Source organism: Dendrobium catenatum, unplaced genomic scaffold (assembly GCF_001605985.2).
Source record: "Dendrobium catenatum unplaced genomic scaffold, ASM160598v2 fragScaff_scaffold_1646, whole genome shotgun sequence".
Classification (NCBI taxonomy): Eukaryota; Viridiplantae; Streptophyta; class Magnoliopsida; order Asparagales; family Orchidaceae; genus Dendrobium; species Dendrobium catenatum.
The window spans coordinates 668,507-696,099 of record NW_021320108.1 but is presented as its reverse complement, the minus strand read 5'-3'; positions in this window follow the sequence as shown (position 1 = coordinate 696,099).

Sequence of the window (27,593 nt, the reverse complement as noted above, 5' to 3'; positions counted from 1 at the left end):
ATTTCTCGATGGCATTAACCTGTGTGGAAAAGATTAGATCAAATCCCCCTGGGATCGATCATCTAATGATTGAGACATAATAAACATTGCATATTTATCAAATCAAGGGTAAAGAGATTAAATTTTTTAATACTTTTTATTATTATTTTTTATATTTTTTAAAGAAGGAGACAATATCAAAATGGATCGAACAACACACCATTATATTATATAAGGCAACACAATAACTCTATAGTATAACTTTGGCATATAAGGTTTTCACCATACTAAACTTATTAGATATACATACAGAGACAACATAATATTTATTTTGGAAGAAAATACTAGGGATATCAGAGTGACACCCTATTTAACATAAAATAAACACGATGAAACAAGATGAGTAGTATTACTAACACAAATAAATAAATTACGTGGTCATTTAATCTCTCTAACCATTTGAATATTATTTAATGATTGTCTTTATTGTTGTTGATTTTCACCCTAGTGGGACCAACTTCATCTCGAGTAGGTGGATTTTATATGAACTGCCAAAGATATCCTTATCGGATCAGCATCTCAATCTCATCCTTGAGCTGTTTACAAGCTTCTGTAGTGTGTCTATGACTATGGTGGAAATGACAGTATTGCTCCTGATTTTATATGTTCAGCTTTAAAAGGTTTGGCAACTTTAAGTTTTCTTGATCTTGGATGACCATCAACACATTTTCTTGAGGGAAATTGAGTGGTATATACTCCTCTTCTTACTAAAACTTGCGTAATGGTACAGGGGGTCATGAGGTAGGTTTCTCTTTCATTACGAGAATGAGTCCTTCATCATAGGCACATTTTTATATTTTTTAGGAGTTTGCTCAAATTAAATTCTATGGGCATTTATAGCTTTATCTATTGATATTTGTGCCTCCACATAATGGATCAGGTTAGCATTTAAAGGAACAATTTCTCGCATAAGCACCATGTAAAAAGGACTAGGATGTAGGCCTCTAATGAAAACTCCTCTCAATAATTTAAGGTTCACTCCTTGAATCTGTCGAACCTCGACAAAAAAACATTAAAATAATTCTTAAGCAATTCTCCTTCATTCTGGAGAATTTTAGAGAGGTGAGAAGAATCCTTAGTAATTCTCCAATTGGTGATTAATTATTCGACCAACACTTTGGCTAATTTGGTAAAGGCGAGGATTGTTCTAGTTTGAAGTTTATAGAACCACATTTCTGCTAATCCCTTGAGAGTGGTAGAGAAAAATTGGCACAAGAACGCATCTGAGGCTTGCTAGATATGCATGATGGTCCTAAAGTGATCTATATGCTCATATGGGTCAAATGTCCTATCATAGGAATCGATACTAGATAGTTTAAATCTTACCAGAATGGGATGTTGAAGGATGGCTTCAATTAGGGGTGATGACTCCTAGAAGTTTCACTAATGATGAGATTGTCTTACACCTCCTATGGTGAACTCTTCTCAGACTAATCTTCATAATTCATATCATAAGGCGACATGAAGGAGCTCAAAAATATGCGGTCAAGCTAAGTTCTTAGGGATGTCCAGAGGAATGCAAGGTTATCAACCTACATGTGAAAGATCAATAGAGCTTGGTGTGTCAGCAAGTTCATTATTTTGACATGATAGATGAGGCATCCTTGGTAGAGAAAGAGGAATCTCTACATGAAGATGTTTGGGTTGAACATCTTCAACTAGTGGTGAATCTCGAGGGAGAAGAATCTCTTCCAATGGGGCTGGAGCTGGTAGCTGAATCTCTCATATGAGTTGAAGGATCTCATATGGGATTCCTTCATTTTTTGAATGCGATCTTCTAGAGATGGTCCTAAGGTCCCTTCCCCTATAGGGTTTAACCCACCGGGGTGACAAGAGGCACATTCATGGAATCCCTGGTTTGTGGACTAATTACTAGAATGGTGTGATTATGAGTGACAGGTGATGAATCTTAATTAGGTTGTTAAACCTAAGCTAATATCCCAAGGCTAACTAAGAGAAGGGTGAATTGGTAATTTTAAAAATTACTCTAGGATTTTAAAATTGAAAACCTTTAAAAATTTATAGCAAGTTAAATGATAAAATTTGAAAACAAATTTTTTAACCACAAAATAAGAACTTGTAGTAAATGAACAGCATAATTTTAAATGACATAAAGATTTATAGTGGTTCGATCAAATACGACCTATATCCACTCCCTGAAGACTCCCTCTTTTGGAACTGCACTATTACCAAAGTGACTCTCCTTTTAACCCCACGGTAAGGTGGAGAAGCCTTTACAAAACTTTCTTCCACCCATCCCCGATGCGATAGAGAACCATTGTCCTTTTATACCCTCCAAATGTCGGCAGAGAACCATCAGCTGTTCACACTCTCCAAGTGTCGGCAGAGAACCGTCATCCTTTCACACCCTCCAAGTATTAGCAGAGAACTGTCAGCTGTTCACACTCTCCAAGTGTCAGTAAAGAACCTAATTTTCTCTAAAAATCTTCTCACGAGTAATCTAGAAAGACAAGAGGAAGAGTGATAATCATAACTACAAAGAGATCCTTACCTTTGAGTAACTTTGTGAAACCTTCACACTCTACTTGCAAGAAATCTCTCTCAAACACTCTCACACAGTTTCTCCTTCAATTGCCCTTGAAAAATCATGAATACAAGACTATTTCACGTTAGTTTTTAGTGGACCTTTTATACAAAAGACACAAAAGATCGTCCAGAAAACTAAACTTTTCAATTTTGAGCGAACATGATCATATAGTACGATCATATTTCAAACATAAGAATAATTCAAATACTGTTGCGTACAAACTTGTTGTGAATCAGTATGAAATTATTTCATACCCAATCATCGACTGGTACAAACCAAGTTCGTATGGGACAAACAGTATGAAAATTTCAAATTTTGTCTATAAGAAAAGGAACCCCAATATTTCATACTCTGGATGGCGTATGTACGATGATGTCATCATCCAGTACGATCAGTTATAAAAAATTTTCAAATTTTTTTGATCGAAATGTCAGGACAAAATGGGACCTCACAATTTTGTACTCTTGAAGGCATGTACGAACTAGGTTCGTACAGTACGATCCATACTTAGAAAAAAATATTTTTGAGTGAGAACGGACCCAAAAAGATTGTACTCGTGAAAGCATGTATGAACTGGGTTCATACAATATGATCCATACTTAGAAAAAAAAATTTTGGGTGAGAACGAACCTAAGAAGATCGTACTCGTGAAAGCATGTACAAATTTGGTTCATACAGTACGATCCATACTTAGACAAAAACTATTTTTTAGTGAGAATGAACCCGTGAAGATCATACTCATGAAAGAATATACGAACGGGGATCGTCTCATACGATCGTTACTTAGAAAAATTTTCATTTCTGTTCGTACGATTGCTTATCAGGGAAAATAAGTTACTAGATCATCCCGTATGAATGAATATCGTATAGTATGATCAGTTTAAAAATATAAATTTTAAACTCTCCCCCGGTGCGTGTGGGCTCAGTTACTCAATTACAATCACACTCTCTCAGACTTAATAAAATGGTAAATATAGATTTCAATTACAATAAACTCTAAACTGATCTTAATATGAAGTCTTCAATAATCCGGAGTATGATTTTCCTGAAATGTTAGGACACACAAGAGCAAATTAATTCTTTCAAAATATGTTAGGAGAAATAATAATCAATGCAATAATATTTGGAATCATCAAAAATATATAAGTTGCAAGAATATCAAACAGACAAGAACTAAGTAGCAACTATCTCAACAATCTCCCCCTTTTTTATGATAGCAAAATAATTATTGTTTGAATAAAATTGAATATCCTAGATTTCTCCTTAACTCCCCTAAAGCATGTGAATATAAGAGAATTTCTTTTAAGAACAAATTAATTTTTTTTTATTTTATTTCTTTTTATAAACTCACAAAACATTTCAAACATAAATAAAATAAAATAACACTAATAAACACTAAAAATGTAAAAATCAAATACAAACAAACAATATTTCTCTCCATTTTGACAAAAATAAAATGAAGGAAGAAGAAATAACAAAATAAATGAAAGAAGTCATACGAGAAATCTTTGATAATTGATCTTGAAAGAGATTGAATTATAATTGCAATAACAAGATTAATGTCCATTAGAGAAAAATAAAGATTCAAAACATTTAAATTAAAATATAACATAGATAAGATAAATATATCAAGGTCATAAAAAATTCTAGACAATTAGATAAGGAGAATTATTACAAAAGTGACAAAATGAAGATTAAATAAAGTCAATTTCCATTACAAAATATAATTGAACATTTGATTGATTTGAAATTGAAGATTAAAAGATAGAGGAAAGAATATTATCAATAAACTTGTTTGGCGACATTGTGCATCTTTTCAAATATTTGTGGCACACTTTATGCATCTTTTTGTATTTGGGCTAATTTTGTGCCTCTTTTCAATTTGCGAGTCATTGCGTATTCTTTTGATTTTTGTAAACTTATACATTCATTTTTTTAAAATAATCTTTCCAAAATCAATAATCTAAAAACTCAAACTTCTCTAAGTATAAAGATAATTATATTGAAAAGAGAAATAAAATAAAAAGTAATAAGACATACAAATTATAATAATAATATTAAAATTATGTATGCGTAAAAATAACATGAGATTGATAGCCTTAACTTGATCGAGTTATAAATTAACTTATATTTTTGAAAAATTAGATTTCATAATAAAACTAATTTTTGTATTGTTGTTCATATTTTAACACTTTTTAGATCAATTAAGTAAGGATTATCATATAGGCAAACTAATATTTCAAAAAAAGAATAAAATAAATTAAACAAAATAAAACATTTTTTATTGATATCAATCTGAAGATCTAATACAATAAAGCACATATGATATCAATATCATCTATCTCAAAACAATATAACATAATAACATCAAAGATCTAAAATAAGATAAGTACACATAGCATTGAAAACATCACAAACATAAACACATCTAATAGGACTAACAAAGATAATACATAAGAAGTACATTTAATAATTTGAGGGGCCTTGGTCTGGAGGAGGAGGCTGGTTGAACCCAAAAAAATAGATATTCATCAAAGCCACATTGGTGTTCTCCAAGTCGAACTGACCTCGAATCCAACCCATGTTCTGCTGGTTTTGTACATCCTGCTGATTTAGATGAGTCTGAATTTGATCAAAATATTGATTAAAATGACTCTCTAGTCGGTCTAAGCACTGGACCATCTCCTGAAAGTCAGGTCCATGAGCAGGTGTAGGTGCAGGTACTGTTGCTCCCCCTTTTCCCTCAAAATCCTCACTTGAATCATCACCTTTCCCAAAAAGTGCTCGAAATGAAGCATGGGTGAAGTAAAATGGAAGTTCAAGAGGACCCTTAGGATGAACAAGATTGTAGTTCTTTTATAGGATATAGGTCACTACGTATCCTAAAGCAATATTCTTCTTCCTCTTATGAAAGATATGCCCAATTTTAAAAAGGCCATGAATATAATCAAGAATAAGTTGGGCTTCATCTATAGGTTATCTAGTCATGATAAGATAGGTAATAGTGGGTAGAAGAGGAGTAATGTTAATGCGGTCACCAGATTTAGGAATAATAGAAGTTCTAAGGACATGCTGAATAACCCTTGTATTTGGTTTAAGGTATAGACCCTAGGCAAATGACATACTTGTTCAATCCCTCTAATAACTTTGTTTATTTCAGTCCAGTCAAAATTAGATGTAGAAGTCATTATGTGGGCTCTAACCCCTTGAGTTTTTAAATGCAAAATGGTTCCCAAATCTTCCTTAGTGATTTTACCCTTTTCTTTAGAACATAAGATCTTATCCTACTCTAATCCTCACTAAAAGACATGTTTACCAGAAAATAGTGAAAGGTTTCTATATTATATGCATGGATTAAAGTCAGAATGAAAGCAAATTGGGTTGAGGCAAACATAGGAATTACTTGAAAATGGATATTTTCTTGAATTAAGAGTCTAGAAGGAGTATGTTTAATACCGATAAACCTAAGGAAGGAATCCTCATTTGCCCTAGATAGAAAGTTATCATCTCCACTCCTGGAAGATAATCCCTTAGTGAGTCTACCCCGCTTGCTAGAACTAGCCATTTCTAAGATGAGAAGGATTGGAAGAGGATATTGAAATGAATGAAAATGAATTCTAAAGCCCTCCTATTTAAAGAAAAATGATCTATCATACGTATGAAAATAGAATCATACTGTACGATTAATAGTTCGTACATGATGAAAGCAATTTTGTATGTACAAACTAATATGTTCGAAATGAAACTACTTTTTGTAATCACACAAGTTATGATCCATCCTTTCGTATAGGCTTTTTGACCAGTCGATCGTACATACAAATAGGTATTAGTACGGGACAGTCAGTTATTTAAGATCATTTTAATGATGATTAGGTTCGTCCCCCATATCAAATGACACATGGTTCATATGTACGAAGTATAAGTTCGTACATACGATCGATTATAATAATTGATTTTGCCCGTATAACCATCTACATACATGCGTACAGATAAAGTAATACAAATTGTCCGGGATGATATAAATATCGTACAGTATGATATGTATTAGAAAAATAAAAATTTACACAATCAGTCCGAAACAACGTTCAATCATGCTACAAAATTTGTACGAGATAAAAATAATTTTGTACAGTATGAATAAAATACTTAGAAAAATTTGCACGATCGATCAGAAATAGGAATTTTGATGTGTCAATAACATGTCCAAAACACACACAAACAAAAAAATCAAAAACATGAAAATAAAAAAATTGAAAACAAAACACAAAAAATAAAAACACAAATAATCAAAACACAAAAGGCACACAATATCATATCAAATTTGCAGAGGATTTTTATTTAAGCATTAAGATCAATCACACCTAGCCTTGTTCTTAATGTACAAAAGGTATTAAAAGCTAGTAGTTTTGTAAAAATGTATGCAAGTTAATTTTTAGTTGAAACATGGTTCAGTTCAATTTCTCCTTTGGTTATATGATCCCTTATGAAATGATGTCTTATGTCTATATGTTTTGTTCTAGAATATTGAATAGGATTTTTTTGAAATGCAAATGGCACTAGTGTTATCACAATAAATTAAAATTGTGTCTATTGTAAATCCTAAATCAATCAACTATTATTTCAACCAAAGAACTTGAGCCATACAGCTTCATAAGGTAATGTATTCAGCTTCAGCAGTAGATAGGGCTATGAAATTTTGTTTTCTACTAGACCAAAAAAATTAAAGAATTTCTTATAAATTGATAAGTTCTAGAAGTACTCTTTCTATCAACCATACAACCTGTAAAGTCTAAATTGGAATAACCAATTATTTCAAATGAAGAGCTAAACTTAGGATACCAAATCCCTAATTTCTCACTTCCCAAGAGATATCTCAAAATCCTTTTTAGTGCTGTCAAATGTGATTCTTTTGGATCTGATTGAGATCTAGCACACAAACAAACACTGAACATAATATTGGGTCTGCTAGCAGCAAGTAAAGCAAAGATCCAATTATTCCCCTAAATTTCTTTTGATCAACAGATTTTCCCTTTCATACTTTATGAGGATGTCCTTAACATACTTCGACTGACTAAGAAATGTTCCCTCCTCAATTTGCTTAATGCTAAAACCTTGAAAGTAACTAAGATCTCCTATTAAACTCATCTCAAATTCACAACTCATTATTTTAAAAAATCATCACAAAGAATTTTATTTGTAGATCCAAAGATAATATCATCAACATAAATTTATATAATAAGTATATCGTTACCCAATTTCTTCAAAAAGAGAGTGGTGTCCACACTTCAATTTTCAAAAGATCTCTCAAGTAGTAAAGTGCTCAACCTCTCATACCAAGCCCAAAGTGTCTGTTTCAATTCATATAATGCCTTTTTCAATTTAAAAACATGATTTAGATATTTTGATTTTTCAAAATGTGGATGTTGTTCAACATAAACATCCTCTTGAATCATCCCATTTTGAAATGCACTTTTAACATCCATTTGAAATAATTTGAATCCTCTAAAACAGGCAAAAGCTAACAAAATCCTAATTGCTTCAAGTCTCGCTATAGGGGCAAAAGTCTTCTCAAAATCAATCCCTTCAATCTGGTTATACCTCTTAGCCACCAATCTAGCCTTATTTTTAACAAAAAAACTTGGGTCGTTCATTTTATTTTTGCATACCTACTTAATTCCAACTACACTTTGATCCTTTGGCCTTGCAATTAATTCCCAAACATTATTTCTCACAAATTGATTTAATTCTTCTTACATTGCCAAAATCCAAAATTTATCCAAAAGTGCTTGATTTATATTTGTGAGTTTGATCATTAAAATAAAGCCATAATGATTGACTTCTTTGATTAGTCCACGCCTAGTCCTAACACCCTCACTAGGTTCACCTAAAATCAATTCCTTTGGGTGGTTTTTAGAAAATCTCAAATCTCTAGGCAACGAGTTTTCTAACTCCAAATTTTAATCCAAAACAATATTCTCAATCTTTTGGGAGTTATTTTCTATTTCATCCTCTTACAAATTTGGCTCTTCTAAAATTCCAGATTCATCAAATACAACATGTGTGGTCTCCTCAACTACCAAAGTTCTTTGGTTAAATAATCTATAAGATTTTCCAACACTAGAGTATCCAAGAAAAATTCCTTCATCTGATTTTGGATCAAAGTTTCCTAAGATAGATTTTTCATTATTATGTATGAAGACCTTACATCCAAAATATACAAATGAGACAAATTTGGTATTCTCCCCTTAAGAAGCTTATATGGTATTTTGTTTAATTTTAATCTAATGTTCACCCTATTCATAACATAACATGCAGTGCTAACTGCTTCAGCCAAAAAATATTTATGAAACCAACATGGCTCGAGCAGCTTTAATTAATATTCTGTTCTTCCTTTCGACTACCCCATTCTACTGAGGGGTCCTAGGTGCAGAAAAATTGTGATTTATTACTTTTTCTTTACAAAATTCTTCAAAATTTTCATTTTTAAATTCACCACCATGATCACTTTAGATCGTTAAAATTTCACACCCTAGTTTGCTCTGAATCCAAGTCAAAAAATCTCAAAACTCCTCAAATGATTCACTCTTATGATATAAGAATTTAACCTAAGTGAATCTAGAAAAATCATCTACAATCATAAATCCGTATATCTTCTCTCCTAGACTTATAGTTCCAACCGATCTAAAAAGATCCATATATAAAATCTCCAAAGGTTTACTAGTTCTAAGATCATTATTGGAATGAAAAGAGGACTTCACCTATTTTCCTAATTGACATGCATCACAAAGGTGATCCTTAGTAAAGTTTAGTTTTGGTATACCTCTCACCAAATTCTTTTGCATAATTTTCTTAAGGTTTTTCATGCTAGAGTGACAAAGTCTCCTATGCCATAAACATGATTCATCATAAATAGTTTTCAAATAGAAAGTCTTAAGAGTTTTAATATAATTTAAATCTAGCATATAAATATTGTTTACCCTTAATCCATGCAAAACATCATTTCCATTTAGGCTTAATATGCAAATAAAAGGAAAAAAAATTCACACTATATCCTTTATCATATAGCTGGTTAATACTCAACAGATTATGCTTTAAGCCTTCTACAAGTAACATATTTTCAATAAAAAAATTTGCAAGTTTTCAATCATACCTATGCCAACCACTTTCCTAGTGGTGTTATCTCCCAGTGTAACCCTTCCTCCATTCCTAGCTTCCAGCATTATAAATTGTGTAGTGTCTCTAGTCATATACTTTAAGCAACCACTTTACAGGTACCAAATGCTCTCACGAGGCCTTGTATGAGAGCGTGCCTTCAAAATTATAAAACATTAGACTTGAGAATCCAAACAAGTTTGGGTTCTCCATTTGGCAAAATAAAATTAGATGCATGTATGATATGACTAGGTTTATGCATCTTAGGTTTCTACACTAAATGAGTTTTCATATCCAAAGTAGAAGTGTGTGCTATATGTCCAAACATGCCACAAGAATAACATTTTACTCCAGGAAATGGGTTTCTCAAATTTTTATAGTAAATCTTTCTCTTCCTAGGTTTTAAAAATGTTTACCTCAAAATACGATTTGTAAAATCTTCAAGTGTTGGAGGTTTCCTATTTTGCTTGAGAGCTTTCCCTTTCAACTTAACAAATGTGTTTACATCTTTCAAGATATTAATATCATAATTCAAATAGTGCTCTTTATTTTCATATTCATCCTTAAATTTTTTAAAGTCTTTTTTCTAATTGAGCATAGGATGATCTTAGAATTTCATTTTTTTTATTCAAGTCATCAAATTCATCAAGTAAGCTCATATGATTATTATCTATCAATGCATAACCTTTTCTAAGGATTTCATGTTCTTTTTTAAATTCTTGCATTATTAAATTTAGACTAGTATGCATTTTCTTAAGCTTTCTATAGGCATAATGAATTCTTTTAGAAACTTCTAATAATTCATTATAATTCAAGTCACATACCTCTTCTTGATCTGACTGATCAAGACTGACAGCCATTAAGCACAAATTTGTGACTTCTTCCTCCTTTTCTATTTCTGACAAATCTGAAGCTGAGTCCGCCCAAAAAGCTTTCTGAAATCTCTTCTTGACCTTCTTCATATTTCCTCTCTCCTCTACCTTCTCCTTGCTAGGAGTGGCTTTGAGATTGGGGCAATCTGATTTTATATGTCCGGGGTTCCTGTATTCATAGCAATTCACGTCATTAGAAACCTTAAAATTTTTATTAATTTTACCTCTGTTTCACTGTTGGCGTCTCCTTTGCTTCCTCTTTAGAAAATTCTAAAATGTCTAGTCATTAAAGTAATGTCATCCTCATCCTCAGGTTATGAAAGATCACCCTCTAACTCCTCCACTTTCAGTGCAATGTTCTTCTCCTTTCATTGTTCACCTGCATCAATCTTCCTTTGACTCACTTCTTGCTCATAAGTAATTAGTGAACCAAGAAAATTATCAATAGAGTAAACATTTAAATCTTTAGATTCTATAATAGGAGTTATTTTTTCATCATAATTAATAGGAAAACAACGAAGAATTTTATTAACCATTTAAGCATTTGTTAGTTCCCTAACTAATGCATGCAAAGAAGTGACTATATGAGTGAATCTTGTGTACATATTAGAAATAGATTCATTAGGTTTCATACGAAAAATTCATAGTCATGTAACAAGATGTTTAATCTAAATTGTTTTACTTCATTAGTCCCTTCGTAAGTAATACAAAGTTTATCCCATATATCCTTTCCACTTTTGGAAGTTGAAACTCGCATGTAGTCTTCTGACTTAAGTGCACAAAAGACACTGTTTAAACATTTTATATTAAGTTGTGCTAAGTCACGTTCTTCTACAGTCCAATATGATAAGGGTGTTTCAACTCTAATTCCATCACCTAATCTAGTTGGTTTTGTTTACCCTTCTTGAACCAAGATCCACATACGATAATTTAGTGACTGTAAAAATGTAGACATGCATGTTTTCCAAAAACTCGAAAGGGATATAGTCAAATAGAAGACGTCTAGTGATCGAGTAACCTTCTGGTGTGTTCTGATTTCCAAAAGTAGCCATGCTCATTTTTCAAAAAGTAGTCTAAATATATAATTTTAAAATAAAGCTCTGATACCACTTGTTGAATCTTGATTAAGTTGTTAAACCTAATCTAATATCCCAATGCTAACTAAGAGGGGGGTGAATTGGTAATTTTAAAAATTACTCTAGGATTTTAAAATTGAAAAACTTTAAAGATTCATAGCAAGTTAAATGATAAAATTTAAAAACAAAATTTTCAACCATAGAATAAAAACTTGCAGTAAATAAGCAGCGAAAATTTAAATGTTATAAAGATCTATAGTGGTTTGGTCAAATATGACCTACATCCACACCCTGAAGACTCCCTCCTTGGGTATTGCACTATTATCAAAGTGACTCTCCTTCTGTCCTCACGGCAAGCTGGAGAAGCCTTTACAAAACTCTCTTCCACTAATCCCCGATACGACAGAGAACTGTCGTCCTTTCACACCCTCCAAGTGTCGGCAGAGAACCATTGGTTGTTCACACTCTCTAAGTGTTGGTAGAGAACCATTATCCTTTCACACCCTCCAGGTGTTGCAGAGAACCATCGGCTGTTCACACTCTCCAAGTGCTGGAAGAGATCTGTCATCCTTTCACACCCACCAAGTGTCGACAGAGAATTGTCGGCTATTCACACTCTCCAAATATCGTCAGAGAATCGATTCTTCTCCAATTATCTTCTCACGAGCAATCTAGAAAGACAAGAGGAAGAGTGATAACCATAATTATAAAGAGATCCTTACCTTTGAGTAACTTTGTGAACCGTTCACACTACACTTGTAAGAAATCTCTCTCAAACACTCTCTCACACTCTGTCCTTAAATTTCACTTGAAAAAACATGAAGATAAGACTTTTTCATGTTAGTTTTTAGTGGACCTTTTATACAAAAGACACAAAAAATCATACAGAAAACTGAACTTTTTAATTTTGAGCGAACACAATTGTACAGTATAATCATATTTTGTATGTATAAATAGTTCAATTACTATTGCATATGAACCTATTATGAATTAGTATGAAATCATTTCGTACTCGATCATCATCCAGTACAAACCAAGTTTGTTTGGGATGAACAATGTGAAAATTTTCAAATTTCATCTGTATGAAAAGGAACCCCAAATATTTCATACTCTGGATGGCGCACGTAAGATGACATAATCGTCTAATACAATCAGTTATAAAAAATTTTCAAAATTGTTTGAACGAAATGTTAGGATGAAATGGGACCTCACAATTTCATACTCTTGAAGGTATGTACGAACTGAGTTCATATAATACGATCCATACTTAGAAAAAATATTTTTGAGCAAGAATAGACCCGAGAAGATCATACTTATAAAAGTTTGTATGAACTGGGTTCGTACAGTATGATCCATACTTAGAAAAAATATTTTTGAGTAGGAACATACCCGAGAAGATTGTACTCGTGAAAGCGTGTATAAACAGGGTTCGTACAATATGATCCATACTTAAAAAAAATATATTTTTGAGTGAAAACTGACCCAAGAAGATCATACTAATGTAAGAATATATAAACTGGGATTGTCCCGTATGATCCATACTTAGAAAAATTTTTATTTCTATTCATTTGACTGCTCGTCGGAGAAAATAACTGACTTGATCGTCCTGTACGAACGAATATCATACATGATGATCAGTTTAAAAATTTGAATTTTAAACTCTCCCTCTGTGTGTGTGTGTGTGTGTGTGTGTGTGTGCTCAGTTACTCAATTACAATCACACTCTCTCAGACTTAATAAAATGGAAAATACAGACTTCAATTACAATAAACTCTAAATTGATCTTGATTTGAAGTCTTCAATAACCAGGAGTATGATTTTCCTGAAATGTTAGTATACACAACAGCAAAAGAATTCTTACAAAATATGTTAGAAGAAATAATAATCAAAGCAATAATATTTAGAATCATAAAAAATATACAACTTGTAAGAATATCAAATTGGCATGAACTAAGTAGCAACTATCTCAACAGAGGCATTCAGATTATGATTGCTACGGCCATTTTCCAAAAGTTCTTAGGATAATGGGATTAAGTTTCCCACAGACGGTGACAAATTATTGTGAGCTAGAATATATGCAGCAGTAAAGTCAAAATTTTATGTCTCAGTGATATATGAATATCCAAGACATAAATAGAGAACACAAGATTTTTACTTGCAAAATCCTAAAAAGGAGAAAAACTATGGGGCCACACCTAGTTAAAATAATTCCACTATTATTTGAGTAGGTTACACTTGATTGAATCATCCTTGAGGTCAATCTGATTGTAATAATCAACAATCTGGTTGTTATATAGTGATAAATGAAGGTCCAGCACAAGTCTGCACAAGTCCATTGACATTTTTTTGATCAAAATTTTGGCATCTGTTGGTGGTCCGATAGAACTATGGCATCAAGCGATGGTATGGTAGAACTCTAATGTCAAGCGGTGGTTTGGTAGAACTTCGGCAGTCAGGTGGTGGTCCGATAGAGCTCGAACATTAATTGATGGTCTAGTAGAGTTCTAGCATTAGGTAGTAGTCTAGCAGAACTCTAGCATCAAACTGTGGTCTGTTAGAATTCATGCACCAGGCAGTGGCCCAACAAAACTCCAGCATCAGGCAGTGGTCCGACAAAACTCCAATGTCAAGCGATGGTCTGGAAAAATTTTGGTGTCAGGCGATGGTCCGATAAAACTATGACATCAGGCAGTGGTCTGGGGGAACTACAGGTGGTGGTCAAGGAGGAGAGAGGAGGAAAAAGAGTTCCTAATCTCTCTGTTACTTCTCTTTCTTTAGCTTGGCCCCCTCCATGAGAAGTAAAGGGATTATTTATAGATGTTTGAGAGTGGCATGTCCCATAAATAAAAGGAAGATCAAGGGTAAATTGGGAGTGGTTTTGATGGATGATTGATGTTAAATCCCTTGATTATGGACCACTTACTAGGCATTTAAATGTCTTAATGATATCAAAATTTTATAATCTTGGGCTTATTGAATTAGTCTCATCGACTTGCTTGATTCATCTATAAGCATGTCATATTTGGAAATCATTTGACAATCCAAATTGTGGTTTAAACCTTCCAACAGTGCTTTGGGTCCTTGATTTGGACCAATTTGGACTCGGATTGAATCGAATTTGATGTCATTGGGTTCATATTTTTGAGAAGTTCAGTTTGATTATAGAAATTCTGATAATTGGGAAAGCTATAAAGTGTCTTGTAAGTAATCTATGATAGCTATTTATGATGCAAAGAGCTTAGCTTTTAATGTTTTATAAAATAGATTAGATACTAAAGATGGAAATATATATATATATATATATATTTATGTATTAGTTAGCAAAACAAAGAGATATGAGTAGTAAGGATTTAGTTCAAGTGAAGTGTGTTATGGATGAAGATCAAAAAGTACTTTTCTTAGGAAAAGACGTTCAACAAAGGTGGATGAGATATTTTGCTAAACATTTTAATGAAGAATGTGAAAATACGATAAACTTTAGTGACTTTAGCATCCTAAATGAAAATAAAGATCTTTATTTTTATCGGTGTATTAATAAAATCGAAGTTAGAAAGGATTTAAAGAAAATAAAGTATGAAAAAGTTGTTAAACCTGATGATATTCCAATAGAGATGTGGAAATTCTTAGGAGAAAATGTTTAGTAAGCCAAGAAATTCCTTAATATCCTAAGCATTTCCACATCTCTATTGGAATATCATCAGGTTTAACAGCTTTTCCACGCTTCATTTTCTTTAAAACCTCTATAACTTCAATTTTAATAATACACCGATAAAAATAAAAACCTTTATTTTTATTTAAGGTGCTAAAGTCACTAAAGTCAATCGTATTTTAATATTCTTCATTAAAAAGTTTAGCAAAATATCTCATCCACCTTTGTTGAATATCATTTTCAAAGAAAAGTACTTTTTGATCTTCGTCCTTAATACACTTCACTTCAACTAAATCCTTACAACTCCTATCTCTTTATTTTGCTAACTTATACATATATCTTTATCCATCCTGCTATCTAATTTATTATATAAATCGTTAAAAGTTAAGCTATTTGCATCATAAATAACTTTCTTAGATTCTTTACGAACTACTTTTTAGCTTTCCCAATTATCAGAATTTTTAAAGTAATTTTTATAACAAATATTCTTACTTTTTATCTTTTCTTGCACATTTGGATTCTACCACCAATTATTTTTATGATTAGCAATTTTTCCTTTCAAAACTCCAAGCACATCTTTTGCAATATTCTTAATATCACTAATAATATTTTTCCCACATAACATTAGCATCCTCATGCACATACAAAATCTTAATATCTAAAATCTTACTCTTAAAAATACTTTTGTTAATATTCTTTAAATGCCCCCATCTAATCTTAGAAAATCATTTAACAATTTTTTTCTTCCCCTTTATCTTAAAGTCCAAAACTAATAATCGATGTTCGCTACATAAATTTTCACTTGGAATAACATTACAATCTTTGCATTCTAAAAGATCTAATTTTTTATAAGAAAATAATCAATTTGTATTTTACTATATCCTTTTTTATAAGTGATAAGATGCTCATCTCTTTCTTAAATAAGGTATTAGCAAATAAAAACTCATAATCTTAAGAAAAATCTAATATGGTCTTACCACCTTCATTTGTCATTCCAAGCCCATGATCATCATGAATGATTTTAAAATCATCTACCTCTCTACTAACATGTCCATTTAAATCTCCTCCAATAAAAACTCTTTCTTTAAGAGGCATCTTTTGTATTAATTCATCTAAGTCAATCCAAAATTTTAATTTTGAACATATATCTAAACCAACTTGAGAAGCATAAGCACTTATATTAACAATCTTAACATTAATAACGATCTTTAAAGCTATAATTATATATTCTATTAATTTTTATTACATTATCCTTTAAACTCTTATCTATAATCACACTTACATCATTTATAGTACGACTCCTACACAAATACCATAGTTTATATCCTAAACTATCAATCACCTTAGCCTTCTCTCCAACCCATTTAATTTCTTAAATGCACATAATATTTATGTTCTTATGAATCATAATTCATAATATCTATTAATTACATTAATTTTCCTATAAGGGAGCATATATTCTAAGTTCATATCCTAATTTTAGTTTTATGGACTAGCTTTTACCCATATCCATCCTTGACATGGGAACCCTTGCCTATTTAAAACTCCACCCGGGCATCGGTGTAGCATCCCTTGTACACTTGTCATTGTACTCAGGCCATACAGTGCATCGCTTCCAGGGGACACCCTAACATTAACAAAATTTTTAAAAGATAGATGTCATGAGTATTAAACAAGTTTTACGCTGTCAGTCAACTACCTAATATAACCCTCCAGTTTTCTCATCCAATACTTGGGATCTTACAATGGCAGTATTAAATAGGCATGGAGATGAAGCCATCATTAGAATATTTGGTGTTACAAATGGGATTGAAATTACAAAGTCAAGCTATTGCCAATCAGAAAATAGAAAAATAATTAGGAAGTTAGCTAATTTCTTAAATAATCAACCTTAGTTAACCTTGCCTAATAATATGGAGGTTTGTTCTTGAGATAAGGGGAAGGAATAGTGCAAAGCTAAAAAATTGAGTGGAATGGAACTTGAAGATAGGAGTATAGAAAAAGACTAAGCGAATGATCATACTTACCTAAACCATTAGTTGAGAAAGCTGACTAAGAAGATAAGGAAGATATACCTTTTTGGAGGAGTATAGAAATACCACAAGAATATTTATCCTAAAGACTATAAAAAAAGAATTTAAAGAAGCAATTTTTAAGATTTTTGAAAGTCCTTAAGAAACTTACTATAAATATCATTTTGTAGAAGCCTTAGATAAGATGCCTTATTATGTCATGTTCATGAAAATACTTTAAGGAAGAAAAGAAATTTTGTGATTTTGAAACTATATCACTAACTAAATAATGTAGTGGTATTCTTTAATGGAAGTTTCCTCAAAAGTTGAATGACCCTAGTAGCTTTAGCATTCATTATATTATAAGGGATAATTTTTTTTGGGGAAGGCATTTTGTTACTTGGGGTCTAGTATCAATCTAATAGACTTATCCATTTTTTTAGTAGACATAACCAAGGAGAAGTCTAACCTACCATTGTAACCTTATAGTTAACTAACCAAACTTTGGCATATGAAAGAGGGGCTATAAATGATGTTCTTATTAAGGTTATTAATTTTATCTTCTATAAGAATTTCATTATTCTGGATATGGAAGAAGATAAAGATATCATATCATTTTAGGTAGACCTTTCCTAGCGACTATATTTGCAATAATAGATGTTCATAAGGATGCATTGATCATGAGGGTACAAGGCTAGAATATCACTTTTAAAGTGTTCCAGTTTATGCATTTCCCCAATGATACTAGTAAAAACTAGTGGTATGTGATAGACATGGTAATTCTATGGAGGAAAATTTTGTTGTCTTATTGGATGTGTGCCTGTTAGAGAGAGTATTGCTACCCTACACATCAATTATGTGCATAAAGGAGTGAAATCAATGTGTAAAAAAATGCAGTGTGCATTAGCATGACATATCACTTGAAGGGTCTAATGACGTCTAATCACTAAACGGATTACACTGTTGCAACCAAAACATTGAATTCCCCTAATTAAATCCCATCGTAGTCAAACCGGGCATGACCGATCAAAATAAATAATCAAAACCCAGAGCTTTATTTCTGATTAGAGTTTTGAGGAGTATATATATTTCTTTTTTGTTCTCGGGCCACTAGTTCTAGGGATCGACTCCACTCTGTCCAATTGTTTCTCATTATTACAAAATGGTAAGAAAGAGAAAATATGAGCTTGTTTTATAACAATAGTAATTCTTCATTGTTGTTTCAAGGTCAACCTATTCATCCATCTTGATAAAATTTTTCTTTGTTCACTAAGAAATTGACTAATTCAACTTATTTTTTTATAATCAATTCGATCCCTCAATCAAATTGGGGGTAAAATAAAATGTAATGTCACTCAAATGACATCTGATAGAAAAAATAATTTCACCATTGCATGTGGGGTCGACAATAACCAAAAGGAGCTATAACTTCATCTAATGAAATTCATATGCACAAATCAACATGATTTCTGAGATGATGACACACAAATTTTAAGAAATTGATGCAAAAATCAAGGTGAAGTTTTTAATTTTGTATTTTGTTAGCATAATAATATTAATATTTATTATTTATTAATAATAATAATTATTATAAAAGGAAAATGAAAAAAAAAAACAAACAAACTTAATACCTCACCTCTTTGATGAATCGTCTGGCGTCAATCTATTTGTCCTGGGAGTGAGATAGTGACAAAATTAGATATTCAATTTTTTGAACTAATTGTACTATGCGATCAAGTATTTAGAAAATCATTAAAAAAGCTAATTATAATAATTAAATCCATTTGATCTAATCATACTATACGATTTGGATCATATAGGACAATTAGTTGAAATAAAGATCCCAGCCACCAATCACAATTTAGGCAATATTTTGAAATTCAAAATTTGAACTAATCATACCATATGATAGTTATTGTACTGTATGATATAATTAAATCTTGCTTAAATTAATCATAAAATTAAGAAAATATTTTGAATTAATTAATTCAGTCAGATCACACAGAACGATTGGACCCAATCGTATTGTATGACTTGATCTTTGCATAGTGTGATATTTTATCATCATTAATCATATGGGATGATAATGCAGGTTATTTGATTATACTAAATGATTTTCAAATCGTATTTTATGATCAACACAACTTATTAATCTGATCGTATAGTTCCTTATTCTTGATGCAGTACTAACATACCGTACTATCTTGGATTGTACCTTACGATCTTGAATCATACTATATGATCAAAGTCACCATAATTAAATTTTAGGGCATTCTGTGATCGTACTAGATGATTATCAAATTATATTGGTCGATCAACACAACTTATTGTATTGATCATATAATGCCTTATTCTTCGTGTAGTACTAATATAATTATTTGAACTAATTATATAGTACGATCTTGGATCATACTATGCGACCAGAGTCACCATAATTAAATTTTAAGACACTCCTCAAAATTTGAACTTTGTGTTTAATCCCTCTAATTAGTCTTGTTTCAGGTCTTTTGCTCATGAGTAATCTGGAGAGAGATCTTGGAGAAGGGATATAGGAGTGCTTTTGGAAGATTAATTATAGAGCTTATGTTTGAGGGAGAAGTAGCTTGAGGGGTTCACAAAGTTGCTCCAAGCAAGTGTCTTACCTTATTTCCTCTAGGTATCTGTCTTGGTTTCTTGGTTGCCTCTATGAAGAAGTTCTTCAACTCAAAGACCATTGATGTTCTCTTCCTTCATGAGGAGGTAAAAAGAAGGTCATGGTTCTCTGCCTTCATCAGGAGAGTGAAAAAGGAGGTCGTGGTCCTTTACCATAACCAATATGGTGAAAAAGGAGTTCAAGGTTCTCTGCCACAACTGATTGATGAAAATATTATAATGACTTCTTCTCTTAGTTATGGGTGCTAAATGAGAGACACTAGAAGAGGACTTTGAGGAGTGGACGTAGGTTATTATTTGATTGAACCACTATAAATTTTTGGTGTGCTTAATCTAATTTATTTTTTTTTGCACTTTACTTTATCGTATTTAATTTTTGTGATAATTGCTTGGTACAAATCTGTGAAAGTGGTTTTGTTGTTTTAATAAGAATATTATCATCATCGTTGTAACATTTGATAAGTCTATTTGCTTCCGTATATGATGATAATTTTTGCTTACTTTTTTAAATTACTAAAAATACAAAATAAAAATATAAATTTTGTTTTAAAAGAGACCAATATGTTTTTAAAACTAACAATTCACCTCCCACCACCTCTTGATGTGCCTAGGGACAGTTCTCTTAGGCTTAACATCCTACATCAAACTTTTATGACTGTCTTAAGTTTGAGAGAAGGTTAAAAAAATGTTTTTATTTTATTTTATTTTACATTTTTTTTTATATTATTTCTTTTTGATTAATTACAACTTAATTATAATTAAATATGAGTAATTATACTTAATTATAATTAGTTATTTGTATAGTATTATACGATAGTGTTTAGAAAAATAACCTATTCGTACTCCTTTGTACCAGTTCAAAGGCTATTTTTAACTAATCATATTGTACGATCTTGGATTATACTGTCCAAATAGAAATGGCTGAATTGAAAATTTAGGGTTTCTTGGAGCCTAATTTATATATGATACTTTTGTCTTTTGAAATATGATATGAGAGAGTTACGTGACAAGAAGGGGACTTCTTAAGAAGGAGCTACTTGATGAGATTTTTATTTTGTGAGAGGAAGGAGAAGGTGAGTTTATGAGGGAGATGGAGTGTGAGGGGATCAAATGGTTGCTCCAAGCTTACTGCACGCTTTCTCCTCCTATGGCCCGAAAAAATATTGTGGGAAGCTTTCTAAGGGGGAGATCCTTTAAGGTTTGTATCCTCAAAGGTACTCTGCCTTCTCCAGGAAGAAGAAAAATGAGAAGGTTCGCTACCATCACAGGGAGGGTGACATAGCGTTTGGTACTCCTACACACCCGGGAAGGTGAAAGTGAGGTTTTATAAAGGCTTGTCTGCCTTGTTGTGGGGTCAAAAAGGGAATTACTTTTGAGTAATGAAATTCCTGGAGTGGAGGACTCCGGGGAGTGAACGTAGGTTAAGTGATCGAACCACTATAAATATTTTTGTGTACTTTTTTTGTTTACTGCACTTTACTTATATTTTGCATCTTTTATTTTCTATAACCGCTTGGTGAAAATTCTATTCTAGATATTTTGTTATGTGATTTAAAATTTCACCACTTATGTGCAATCATGTTTTAATCATTCGCTTCCACATCAAGTTAAGTATTGTTTAAAAAAAAAAATAGAACTCTTGTTTATGATTGTTTCTTTATTATAAAAATTTTCAATTCACCCCTCCCCTTGGTGGATCTCATACTTGCACCATACAAGCATTTCTTGGTGTGGTGGGATTAAATACCACGATCACAATATCTTTAGAGACCTACTATATATGCTTTTCTTAGCGTGGTGGGATGGCCTAAATCCTCAAATTTCACCCAAAAAAGGGGATGTGATGTGATGTTGTAAAAATTTAGATTGAAATGCATAAAATCTAAAGAACAAAATGACCTAACTTGAATAATAACATAGTGGACCTGATTATGATCGAACATAGGGTTGTGATTCAAACTGAACAACAAGTAATTGAATTTTAACTAGACAACAAGGAATAGAACCTTAAAAACTAAAACGCATAATTAAAATTAAAATGCAAATGATAAATGGAATTTAATACATTCAAATAAATACAAGCACACAAGTAGGGGACTCACGACGGGGAACTTTCACATATGATCGACTTTCAAGTAACATCAGTCAACTACAAAATGTACAAGTACCACTCATATGCAATAATTAAAGACCTTTTACATAAGTAATAATCAGCCTATATATTGAAGAGGCAACAAATATAGCGACCCCATGCAGTCAATAGCAATATTTTATATACAACTAGTGTCACCACAAGAAAGTACACTAAACTACCGACAAATGAAAATAATGGATGCAATACAAATGTAATAACTTCCCTACTAGAACATGAAAATAGCGATGATTGACCAAGCAATTAACTACAATCAAGTACATTCGAAGAAGTTACATGCACTTACAAGTAGATATCCAGCAAGTACACTAGTATCCTACAAGTAGGGATGTTTAATTTACAATAAATGCAAACATCTACATATAACTATAAAATACCCATCAAGCTATAATTTTCGACCTACAGGTGGCAGAGAATGACATGTAGCATACACTAGATCATTCCTACTACCATCAATTATTTGATTATAAGAATATGCATTGGTTCCCCCTTCTCAAGTAATGATCAGGTGATCAGGGTACAATGCTTACATCAATAGTACCTTGTGAGAAAAAGGTTTAAATATGAATTGAATGATAACTTGCAAGCCAATATACATAAGGAACCAGTGATGAATATAGTTTACACATGTCAACATGCATCAACATGCAAGTGAATAAATGATCGTCCATGAATAATAATTAGTTGATGTATAACATTCATGCTTGTGAAAGATGAATGATAGTTGCAAAATAAAAGAGAAGTACAAAAAGTATATAGTAAATACTATAATATTACTACAATCAATGTCAGTGTCAGTTCACTTGTAGATAAACATAACCATTCCTTGTGAGTGATGATGGTCGACATGACCTATTTATGGATAACAACATTGGGTATATCATGAGTAAAATGTATTCCTTGTTCTTACAAGTACATGCAAAAGGTCTTTTTCAAATTTATTATGATATTAGATTGTGCATTGGAGTGAAATCTTAACAAGAGTGGGAGCGAGCGGGGATCACATATTGAAGGGGATCACATATTGAATATAAATATCTATTGGAGGAGATCACATATTTTTAAATGCCCTCAAACTCTCATAAAGAACAAATATTTTAAAAATTGCCCATGCATCACTATGATGCCCCTATTTAATGTAAAGCTTAACAAGAGTGGTTAATTCTTAAGAATTTACCAAAGGCACAAAGCCTATAATGAACCCAATACTTTGTCTGCAAGATGATGGAGTCAATAAGGTTAAACCTTAAAATGGAAAAATGCCCATAAATATCCTAATGATGGCTGTATTGATAGAAAATCACAACTAGAACATTCAAAATTCCTCCAATGCCTATAAAATCCAAGATTCCAAATAATTACCCAAAATTAAGATATTTAAAATTAAAACTAATCATCAAACACTTAAAAAATAAATACCCATAATAATCCATCCTCCATAATTGTTTGTCAAGATAGACAAATTTAAAAACTACTCTAGCTCACAAAAAGCTATTATCTAGTTGAGAATATCACTAGGGTTCATCTACAAACTATTTCTTGCTGGTAAGGATATGACATGTGTCCTCTAATTGGTGGTTTCATCACCAAATGACACCATACCATGGTTTCTTAGTCAAATGGCACCATAGGTAAACATTTATGTTTGGGACCCTCTAAACTAAGTGGTTTTTCCACCAAATGACACAACTAAATTAAGATCATAGTCAATACCCATATGCTTCCCAATGGCAACAAATCCTTGAGATAAGAATTAATTGGATATAATCGACAAGGCACAAAACCCTCTATCAACTAAGGTGGATTTAAATTTGTCCCATTAAACACACATCCATCCCAAGTTATAAGGTACCCTTGGACGATGTAACACATGAGTGCCAACAAGGATCCTTTTATCATGTTGCATCGACTACCTTCTCTAACTAAGTAGACTAAGGACCACGATGGTACGGGATGATAAAACCATGGGATCTTGATCGAGCTCATCATCATTCCCCATACTATCTACTTTAAGTGTAAGATGAAGAAATATCAAATTTTTAAATATCAAAATTTTAAATACCCACCAATACTGGTACCATATGTCATATATCAAATATTTATATATACGATGAAATCATTTGAAAACTAGCCTTAATCAATAGTTTTCTCTTGTAATCGGGATGGGTAATTGATTATAGGGACTTACGCCTATAAGACATTATAACTCAGACCATAAAGTCCTCAAAAAAATAAGAGTGAAATGTCCAGGTAGTATATTGCTGCAAATCTATTTTCATGGAATAGAATTTTGATGATAGAAAACATTCATGATTTTCTACGAGTCCCTTGCCTATTAACTTTTCAGGTCCACAAAATCGAGTGCAACTCAAGCCAGCTCAAGATTGGGTAGATTAGGTTTGAGTCAGTTTGTAATTTTTCTTTTCTTGAGTCTATTATAAACAAAGTGGTTCCTGATGCTAAGTAACCTTACACACAAACACATGGGGGAAATTTTATATCTATTGATTAGAGTTCTCTGTTTTGATCACATTGTCCGGGATGATCCTAAAATCGTCCTGGACGATCAACTTAAAATAGAAACCCTAATTAGGGCATCCTGGTTTAGGTAGCTGTCATTAAGCACATCGTCCTGGATGATATTTGTATCGGCCGGAATAATAGGCTCAAATAAGAAAGAATAAGTCGCAAGATCTATTTAGGTATTCTTTATTTTTGGACATTATCCAGGACATCAGCCTGGATGATGCGGCACAATTTTGCCTACATTAATCATGTAATTAAGAAAATTAATTAAAATTTAAATGCATAATCTTGAGACGATCGTAGGATTGTCCGGGATGATAGCTTGAATGATTGACATCGGCCGGCTTCTATTTAGGGCGATGTTCAAAACAATTTTCTTTGGATTTGAGCTAATCATCGAGGACGATCATGAGATCCGCCAAGATGATCGTGAGATCGGCCTGGACGATCAAGCTATTTTTTCATCATCCAGACATCCTTTTAGAGTAATTTTCTGGATGATATTCAAGAAATTGTACTGATCGTCCAGGACAATATAATATCGGCCTGGACGATATGACCAAAAATCTTATGATCGTTCCAAACTGACTGGGCTGATTGAGCAAAATTTATGCTGATCAGCCAGGATGATATCTCTATCAACCTGGACGATAAAGTTGATTTTATAAAATAAGAGCTATTCCAACACTCCTCTATTTAAGAGCTCTTATTTTACCCAAGAGCTCATCTTTTACTATTTCTTTGACCTGAGAGAGCCAAGAGGAGAGGGAGAGTAAGGGAGTGAGAGAGAGAGAGAGAGGATCTTATGAGCGAGAGTTTATGAGGGAGTTCATAAAGGTTGCTCCAAGCAAGAATTTGTCGTCATCTTCTCTAGTCATCCTTAGTTTCTTGGGGGTTCTAGAGAGGTAAACTTCAGCATCTAATCAAGGTTCTCTGCCTGCTTCAGGAGGAAGCAAAAGGAGTTCGATTCTCTATCTTCTTCAGGAGGAAGCAAAAGGAGTTGGGTTCTCTGCCTGCTTTAGGAGGAAGAAAAAGGATTTTGGTTCTCTACCTACTTCTGGAGGAAGCAAAAAGAGTTGGGTTCTCTACCTCACCTAGGTTGGTGGAATGGAGGTTTGTATGGGCTTCTCCGCCTTACTGTGAGAGCAAAAGGAGAGACATTAAGTTTAGTGCAATACTCGTAGGGCATCTCCGGGGAGTGTGTTACGGATCTATTTTCATGGTTTATGATTTTGATGATAGCAAATACTCTTATTTCTCTATGACTACTTTCTACTAACATTTCAAGTTCAAACGATCGGACTGCAATTTGGAATCAGCTCAAGATTGGGTAGACTAGGTCTTAGTCAGTTAGTACATTTTTTCATTTCTTGAGTCTATTATAATTGGTGTGGCTCCTAATGTTTTGTAACTTGGAAGATTTTCTGTTGCTCCCTAAAGATTTTTGTTTTTGGTAACATCGTCCGGGATGATATTTATATCGTCCGGGATGATCTGTCCAAAAGCAGAAACCCTAATTAGGGCATCCTCATTAAAGCAGCCATCATTATGCAAAACACATCGTCCTGGACGATTTTTGTATTTGCCAGGATGATAGGCTCAATTCAGAAAGAATCTGCCACCATATCTATTTAGAAATAACCTATTTTTGGACATCATCCAAGTGGATCGTGTAGGACTATAAAATATTGTCCAGGACGATCCAAGCCAATTTTTTCAAAATTTCTTTGAAATTTAAGGAAAGCAATTATGACTTGATTTCACGATCAAATCGGCCTGGACGATCGTCAGATCGTCCTGGCCGATATGCTAGACGATTGGTCATTGGATAGCTATTTTTTAGGGCGATGTCGAGGATGATATTCCATAATTTGTACTGATCGTCCAGGACGATATATTATCATCCTGTATGATATGAATAAATTTCTAATGATCATCTCAAATCGTCCCGGCTGATTGGGCTTAAATTGTACTGATCATACAGGATGATATGCCTATCGTTCTGGATGATAATGTCAGCAACTTGCATTAATGAGCTCATTTTTCAGAGCTTCTATTTAAGCTTTATCAATGCACTTTGTAAAGAGCCTTTGGTAGCCATTGTAGCTTTGTTCCTATGGGGGAGACTTGAAGAGAGAGCTTAAAAGGGAGTGAGGAACGGGTGAAGTCTGAGAGGGAGAAGATCCTGTGATGGGGGACTCAAGGGAGTGTGGAGGGGATTCCACACGGTTACTCCGGCAGGATTGCATCTTAATACCGTTGGATTCAAGGCTTGTCTCGAGGGAAGTTTACCAAAGAAGAAGTTCACTTTGGTGTCAAAGGACCTAGCAACTCCGTCGTACCGAGGAATGTGGAAGTGATTTTATAAGGGCTTCTCCGCCTAATTGTGGGGGCTAAAGGAGAGACACTTATTTTAGTGCAATACTTGGAGGGTGCCTCCAAGGAGTGGGCGCAGGTCAAGGTTTGACCGAACCACTATAAATCCAGTGTGTTCTTTCTTATTATTGTTTCCGTATTATTTTCTTCCGCACTTTGATTTTTGTGGTGATTTTGGTTTGAGTTTTATCTTTGGTTTTAAAGTTATCCAATTCACCCCCCTCTTTGTTAGCCTTGGGCCAGTTCTACATGGCTTAACATCCCTAACAAACTTTCAAGTGGTATCAGAGCCTTTTCTAGTGTCATCTAATCACTTTCAAGTGGTATTAGAGCCGGATTCATAAAATTAAGTTTTAAAACTTTTTGAATTTTGATCCATGGCTAATTTTTCAAATCATACTGTTGCGGAAGGTTATTCAATCACGAGACCACCTGTACTTGAAAATATTCCTTTTGATTTTTGGAAAATTCGCATGACTACTTTCTTGCAATCGATTGATTTTCGCTTGTGGCATATGATTTTAACTGGTTATTCATCA